The sequence below is a fragment of the Leucoraja erinacea genome, chromosome 19, assembly GCF_028641065.1.
Source record: "Leucoraja erinacea ecotype New England chromosome 19, Leri_hhj_1, whole genome shotgun sequence".
Lineage (NCBI taxonomy): Eukaryota > Metazoa > Chordata > Chondrichthyes > Rajiformes > Rajidae > Leucoraja > Leucoraja erinaceus.
The window spans coordinates 16,704,365-16,713,423 of NC_073395.1; positions in this window are offsets into that span (position 1 = coordinate 16,704,365).

Sequence of the window (9,059 nt, forward strand, 5' to 3'; positions counted from 1 at the left end):
ATTAGCATCCTGTTCCCTATTGATTTTCTATGGACATAACAAAAAAGCTGTGATCATGGACAGTCAAAAGCCCATAACCTTCTTAAAAATTAAGAGAACTGAATGAAATTTTCAGTTATCATAGATTGAACCATTCTGAAACAAATATAAAATAATCTTACTTGGATGACCTGAAATTAAAGCATATAATTAGTTAGTTACCCACTTGTAGCTAATTTCAAACTTCAATTACTAGATCTAAACATCTATCCATTTCTTAATAAATGATTAACATTTTTAAAAAGCCTAAGTGTCCAAATAATATTCACAAATAATTCACAATAAAACATGATTTTAAAATCTCATTTACATCAATTTATAGGCCAAATGGAAGGAATTTAGTGTTCAATTGCTGTAAATTAAAGTCCATTTAAATCAGCTTTCTAGTGGGTTCCTGTGAACGCGCTGGTTTAGAACGTTCACATTGCAGTGGATTTGTGCCCTCAAATGCCCAGAAGAATACTGCGGGATATAAAGAGCCCAAAATGAACTACTTGCTATAGAAAACTTTATATATAGGGTTCTTAAGAAGCCCCTTTTAATGTAAAAATAAGGTACATACCTTTAATTGTTTGCTTTATAAAACCCTGGGGCTGCGAGAGGTCGCGGGTTGAGAGAGTGATTTTAAAACTACTATAACTATTCTACAAGGCCATAAAAACTAATAATACCTTTTGCGACGGGGTCTTTTTCGTTAATGATTTACTAGGCTGAACATCTTCGATTGCAACAGCCTAGTAAAAATCGCGTTTTAAACCCGCCCCCTCTAAACAGCGCCAAAATCGCGCACACGGGGTGGGGCAGATTCTCAGCCACGATTCAGGTAGGTTTTGTAACATACCTACATATACCATAATATAAATATATACACACATGAATAAATAAACTGATAAAGTGCAAATAACAGAAAGTGGTTATTAATAATCAGAGTTTTGTCCGAGCCAGGTTTAATAGCCTGATGGCTGCGGGGAAGTAGCTATTCCTGAACCTGGTTGTTGCAGTCTTCAGGCTCCTGTACCTTCTACCTGAAGGTAGCAGGGAGATGAGTGTGTGGCCAGGATGGTGTGGGTCTTTGATGATACTGCCAGCCTTTTTGAGGCACCGACTGCGATAAATCCCCTCTATGGAAGGAAGGTCAGAGCCGATGATGGACTGGGCAGTGTTTACTACTTTTTGTAGTCTTTTCCTCTCCAGGGCGCTCAAATTGCCGAACCAAGCCACGATGCAACCGGTCAGCATGCTCTCTACTGTGCACCTGTAGAAGTTAGAGAGAGTCTTCCTTGACAAACCGACTCTCCGTAATCTTCTCAGGAAGTAGAGGCGCTGATGAGCTTTCTTGATAATTGCATTAGTGTTCTCGGACCAAGAAAGATCTTCAGAGATGTGCACGCCCAGGAATTTGAAGCTCTTGACCCTTTCAACCATCGACCCGTTGATATAAACGGGGCTGTGGGTCCCCCTCCTACTCCTTCCAGTCCACAATCAGTTCCTTGGTTTTGCTGGTGATGAGGGCCAGGTTATTGCGCTGGCACCATATGGACAGTTGCTTGATCTCTCTTCTATAATCTGACTCATCCCCATCAGTGATACGCCCCACAACAGTGGTGTCGTCAGCGAACTTGATGATGAAGTTCGCACTGTGATTGGCTACGCAGCCATGGGTATAGAGTGAGTACAGCAGGGGGTTCAGCACGCAACCTTGAGGTGCTCCCATGCTGATTGTTATCGAGGCTGACACATTTCCACCAATACGAACAGACTGTGGTATGTGAATGAGGAAGTCGAGGTCCACTGGTGTGACACTCCCTGACTACACTAACCAGGTCCACCAAGGAGTGGAAATAAGGAACTACAGATACAAAATGCTGGAGTAACTCAGTGGGTCAGGCAGCATCTTTGGAGAACATGGATAGGTGATGTTTTGGGTGGGGACCTTTCTGCTAACTGGTCTGTAGAGGTCCTGATGCCAAACCTCACTTTTCCATGTTCTCTAGAGATACTGCCTGATCTGCTGATACTGCGGCACTTTGTGTCTTTTTTTTCCCACCAATGAGTAACTTTCCCTGACTACACCAGGACTACACTAGTATGTGACATTCCCTGACAAGACTAACCACCTTCACTGGTGTGGACAGTCCACAAACACATTTCTCTCGCTCTTGGAAAACACTGTAGCAACTATTCTCTCAAACCCTTCTGCTGAACACACACCAGCCTGGGCGATGCCTTACAGGGGTCGCCGTGTTGGAGCTCCGGAGTGCTGGGAATGCCGACTTCAACACCGTGGAGCTGTGGTCTGCGGAGCTTCCAGCCGCTGGCGGCGCTGACTTTAACAACGCACAGATCCTTCACTGAAGATTGCCGTCTGGAGCTCTGCCCAGCTCGGCCTGTGGACTTCAGAAGCTGCGGTAACCGGTAGGAAGCGGCCGATTCGGAACTCCAAGCCGCTGAGAGTGTTCAACCGGCGAGAGGGCTTGAACATTGGGTCGCCATAGCAGCGACTACGGAGGCCTCAATAGGCCCCGACCACGGGTGAACAAAGAGGAAGAGGACTGAACTTTTACTGCCTTCCCCCAGAATGGGAAACGTTGATTCCGCTGTGTGGGGATGTTCAAGTTAAATTCTATCGTGTGTTGTGTTCTTTTTATTCATATGGCTGTATGGCAACCCAAATCTCCTTGTACCAATTGGTGCAGTGACAATAAATGTAAACTTGAACTTGAACTTGAAGTCCTTTCCCTTTGTTAATGCTGCCCAACTTGCTATTTCAAGTATTTGCAAAACACAAAATGCTGGAAGAACTCAACCGGTCAGGCAGCATCTGTGGAGGGAATGAACAGTTGATGTTTCAGATTGGGATCCTTCTTCAGACTGCAAGTATTTTCTGTTTTATTTAAGATTTACAACATCTGTAATATTTTCATTTGTTTTATATCCAAAATTTGCTTCCTCCAGTCACTGACAATATTTCTCTATCTTTATCAAAATCTTTTACTATTTTGAAATAATTATTTTCTTATCCTCTAATTTAGAACAAGCCAGAGCTTTCCTGCTCCCCCTGTGTGTGAGTTCCCTCAACCCTAAATAGTTTTCTGTTATATCCTCTTGATAGTATTTCTAAACACAAGCACTATTTTTTTGAGTGAAGAAGATTCAAAAACAATTTATCAACGAGAATTGGGTGAATACTTAGAAGAAAATTGCAGAACATTGGGGGAAATAAGAGAGGGGCTGAACTAACTGAATAGTTCTGTCAAATAATACCATCACAAAGACTTCCCTTGTGTGCATGATTCAATGGTGCGCGGAAACTAACATAATTCCCTTCCTGAATTCCAGCCTGTGATTAATAACTGTTTCTTCTCAATCATGCTGTTTCTGCAGCCAAGGATCCTGTGTGCTTTTAGTCAGCAACCTTCCCAACTTGCCCAGACATCTTCAACTTCAGGTTCAAACTCTGTTCTGGACATGGCTTGGAGATAAATATTCCACGTTACTTTGAAGGGCTGGGAATCTGGAAAAGGAGTGGCAATTCTAACATGGCACATGATGCTCATCAGCATTTGTGAACGTATCTTGTTGTACCCATAATTTAATATTCTATATTTTAACACCATAAAATCTGGTTCTGGATATCCCAGTCAGAAGAAATATGTGAATGTACCAACATATAAATTAGGAGCAGATATAGCCCCACAATCCCTCGAGCCTTCTGCACCATGTGATAAGTCATTGCTGGTCAGAGTTCAAGACACAATTATCTTTTCCCCTTGCTTATTGAAAAAATTAAAAGATGAATGTGTCGATTTATTTACATCTTTTACATAAATTCTGTGAGTACGACTTTAATTCCAATCTCAATTTGTTAGGTAGTGTTTTGCAAATTCTGTAAGGGCAAGTTTGTATGACCTGAACGGCTGTATCCCGAGGATCACCTGTACTCCAGGACATCCAGATTCCTCTACAACCAGCATTCTTCAATCTCTGAAGGTGTACACAAAGTGCTGGAGTAACTCAACAGGTCAGGCAGCATCTCTAGAGAAAAGGAATAGGTGACATTTCTGGTTGAGACTCTTCGTCAGACTCTCAAGCTGAAGCATCATCTATTCCTTTACTCTAGCATTTTGTGTCTATCTTCAGTATAAACTAGCATCTGCATTTCCTTCCTATACTCTTCAATCTCTCACTGCTTAATGACATATATCTTTCTTATTTTTCCTCCTAAAATGGTCAATTTCCTATTTTCAGTGACACACTCCATTTGACTGATGATCACTAACTCGTTTAACCTAACGACTTCCCTCTGTGGTCTAATTATGTTCTTTTCTTATTTTCCTTACCTATCTTTTTTACATCAGAACATTTAGCAAACATACGGTCGATGCCTTCATCCACGTCACTAGTATATATTATAAAAGGTTCCGGCCCCAGCACTGATTCCTGTGGCACACCACTTGTCACATGCTGAGAACCACAAAACAACCCATTTATGCCTACTCTCCATTTCCTATTCGCAAGCCAATCTTCCACCCACACCAATATGTTATGTCTGACACCCTGAGCTTTTATTTTCCACAACAACCTTTGATGAGGCCCTTATCAACAGTTGCTGGAAATTTAGATATGGTATATTCATTGGTTCCCCTTTATCCTTGTGTTTCCATCCTCGCCGCTTGTTACTTCTTCAAAGAACTCTAATAAATTGCCAAATGACTTCTCTTTCACAAAACAATGTTTTAACCTTGCATTTCGCAAAGGGCCCTGCTGTGAAGTCTTTAATAGCGTTCAACATTTTGCCTATACAAAGGCCAGGCTAACTGGCCTGCAGTTTGCAGCTTTTTTCTGCCTTCCTTCTTTATTTGACTAAAAGAGTTACATTTGCAGTTTTCCTATCTATTGGAACCTTCTACAAATCAAAGGAATTATGAAAAGTTAAAACTAATCCATCAACTATTTCACGAGACTCCAGGATCAAGTCAGTCAGGACCTAGAAACGAGTCCGTCTGCAGCTGCAACAGTTTGTTCAGTGCCAATGTCCTGATAATGGTAATGTTCCTGAGTTCCTCTTCCTTCCAATTCATGATTTATTGCGACTTCTCCAATGTTATTTGTGTCCTGTGCAGTAAAGATAAAGACTGATGCAAAACATCTGTTTAATTCATCTGCTATTTCCTTGTCTATTATTAATTCCCCAGATGCACTGAGGAAAATTTCACTTGCTACCCTTTCTTTTTAATAATCTATTAAAATATTTGCCTTTATTTTTATATTATTGGTCAGTTTTAACTTCTACTTTTAATTGTTTCTTCAATCTTTTGGTCATAAACCATTGCTGAACCAATCCTATAAAACCCTGTAAGAATTTTGAGGGGTTCACTGAGATCAATACTCAATAGTCAAGGTTTCAAGGTCAATGTTGGCGGGTGTGGGCAAGTTGTGCCAAAGGGCCTGTTTTCATACTGTATCACTCTATGACTACGTTAGACCTCCACCATGCATGAATGCTTCAAAATCAAGTGGTCGAGTTTCATTGCCATATATTCAAGCATAGAAACATAGAAAATAAGTGCAGGAAGAGGCCATTCAGCCCTTCGAGCCAGCACTACCATTCAATATGATCATGGCTGTTCATCTAAAATCAGTACCTCTCTCCTGCTTTTTCCCCATATCCCTTGATTTCGCTAGCCCCAAGAGCTAAATGTAACTCTCTCTTGAAAGCATTCGGTGAATTGGCTTCCATTGCCTTCTGTGGCAGAGAATTCCACAGATTGACAACTCTCTGGGTGAAGAAAGTTTGTCCTCATCTCAGTCCTAAATGGCCTACCCCTTGTTCTTAAACTGTGACCCCTGGTTCTGAACTCCCCCAACATCGGGAACATTTTTCTGGCAGTTACAGTAAGTGAAAATCTAACAAATGGGGGTGGTTGCTTTCTCTTACCACTCCCATTTGAAGGCCACTACCTTCCACCGCTTCTACCCAATGCTCGGTACCTACTTCCAGCAGCCACTGATTGTCCTCCAGGATGCACAGAACCGCAGCTTGGTCCATACCGGTCACCAGGGCGAATTCGGCACAGAGACTCTCATGGCCGCGGCGCAACGCTTCCGACACCTCCGATGCCTCCAACGGCCCGGGATTCATGCACTGAGACTGCCCCATGGCCGGAGCTGCAGCGAGTGACTCGCCAGCCCCGGCTCTCTATCCGCATCTGCCCCCACCGCTGTTTTTGCTTTCATCACTCCCTCCGCCACGACTCTCCAACACCCACGACCAGGTTGCTCAGAGCACAGCAGCGCCTCGTCCAAAGCCGGAGACATTGAAACATGTTTAGGCAAAAAAAGGGGGGTACGGGGCTGTTATACTGCTGCAAGTAGGAATTTCCTTGTTCCGTTGTGAATACATTGACCATTAGGAAACTCTTAATTCTTGACTCAACTCTGTATTCAGATGCCACCATCTCTGTGTGCAGATCGTACAACCCTGTGTACTTACTGTACCCACCAACCCTGTGCATACTGAACCCACCAACCCTGTGTACAGACCTACTAACTTTGCGTAGAGATCCCACCAACTAGGGTAAAGATCCCATCAGCTCTTGCTCCTCTATAATCTTTGGCTCTGAGTACAGGCCTTGAGAGCTTTTGTAGCCAATAGGCTTTGCTTGCTACAGTTGTGTGTTTGAGAATCATATAGCAGTTGCAACATTATTCCATTCTACTCCTAGGACTGGGTTGGTCTATTCAACACGGACTGGTTTTTACTATTACTCTGCGTTTATTTCAGGTTGGCTGGTTCTTCTTGACTGTTCTCATTGACTGTTCGCTGGTTGGGGTTTGTAATGTCATGTTCTGGTTTGGCACCAGGTTTCAATGCAGATACAACTGCCATGTAGCCCATGATACTGGTGTAGACATCTTTAAAGATTTCACGTTGGTACAACAGTATTTGCAGGTGTTTAGGCATGGAATAAATCTTTCCAAATGTGCTTGATTCTTCTCATCCAAACTTTGGTGAATTACAGTGGTCATCCCCCCCCCCAAGGATCTTGACCCAAAATCTTCTTTCCAGACAATAGACAATAGGTGCAGGAGTAGGCCATTCGGCCCTTCGAGCCAGCACCGCCATTCAATGTGATCATGGCTGATTATCCCCAATCAGTACCCTGTTCCTGCCTTCTCCCCATATCCACTGACTCCGCTATTTTTAAGAGCCCTATCTAGCTCTCTCTTGAAAGCAGAGATGTTGCCTGTCCCGCTGAGTTACTCGAGCATTTTGTGTCCATCTTCGGATTAAACCAGCATCTGCTGTTCCTTCCTACACGTCACGCAGTTAAGTCAGCTCCAACAAGTGCCAATTCTAATTGCTGACCATTGTATGTTACCACATCCTTCACAACTTCACCAGAGGAAGCATGAGGCTGTGCATTGTGCTGAGAATGTGATTAAGATTCTTGCTTGGGGTACTTTTACCCACAATGGAACAATCTGCCGCTTGTGTCATTCTGCTTGTCAAATAATCTGCCGTTAATAGAAACAGTGATTATAAGATTTTGTGCTTGCGGCCACTGCCACACACAACGTACTCTGCACGATCTTCAACAGCCGACGCAGTGCAGACACTTCCATGATTTCCTGTTGGAGAGTTACCCTCTCTGTGCAGGTGCTGCATTAGTAACTTTGCTCTTATTCCTCCTGGTGCTGTATTGCAATTTGTACACCATTGATTTCTTCTGGCATATAAAGCATTTCATCTCCTTTAAAGGAACGACAGCTTGTTGCCATTTCATACATCAAAACCATGCACACCAGGCTGCCACTGACCCGGTGTGGAGCTGAAAGGCACCTTTACTGTTGACTTCTGACTGTGGGCTACTGTTAGGTTGGTGCTTGATGATGGATGGAATTCTCAAAATTGCTCAAAACCATTTCCATCGAGACCATAATCTTGCTAAAATGTGAGGGTCTTTGTGCCTAACAACTTAAACCGGGCCAGTTCATTATTGTCACAGGTGGTCTAAAAGCTCTAAAAATAGCAATGTCTTGATGGTTATTTCAATGCGAAATTGCAAGCAACTCCCAGTTCCTCCCATTGCACAAGGCCCACATTTGTAACTCATTGATAAAAGTTAAATGTTCCAGCCTCTGTACTTGTACTGTGAAAGAAACATGGAGATAGTTGTATAAACCAGGAACAGGTCCTTCAGCCCATCTATTTTAGTTTAGTTTCGAGATAGCACAGAAGCAGGCCCTTTAGATGCACTGACTGACTGACTTCATCCACTTCACCACTAATTTCCACCCGGCACTGAAATACACCTGGACCATTTCCGACACTTCCCTACCATTCCTTGACCTCACTATCTCCATTGCAGGTGATAGACTTCTAACCGACATACACTATAAACCCACTGACTCCCATGGCTATCTGGACTACACTTCTTCCCACCCTGCTTCCTGTAAGGACTCCATCCCCTACTCCCAATTCCTCCGTCTACGCCGCATCTGCTCCACGGATGAGGCGTTCCACACCAGGACATCTGAAATGTCCTCACTATTCAGGGAACGGGGGTTCCCCTCCTCCACCATAAATGAGGCTCGCACCAGGGTCTCTTCCATACCCCGCAACACTGCTCTCTCTCCCCATCCCCGCACTCGCAACAAGGGCCGAGTCCCCCTAGTCCTCACCTTTCACCCCACCAGCCGTCACATACAAAAAATAATCCTCCATCAGTTTCGCCACCTCCAACGTGACCCCACTACTCGCCACATCTTCCCATCTCCCCCCATATCTGCCTTCCGCAAAGACCGCTCCCTCCATAACTCCCTTGTCAATTCTTCCCTTCCCTCTCCGTCCACCCCCTCCCCGGGCACTTTCCCTTGCACCCGCAAGAGATGCAACACTTGTCCCTTTACCTCCCCCCTCGACTCCGTTCAAGGACCCAAGCAATCGTTCCAGGTGCGACAGAGGTTTACCTGCATCTCTTCCAACCTCATCTATTGCGTCCGCTGCTCTAGATGTC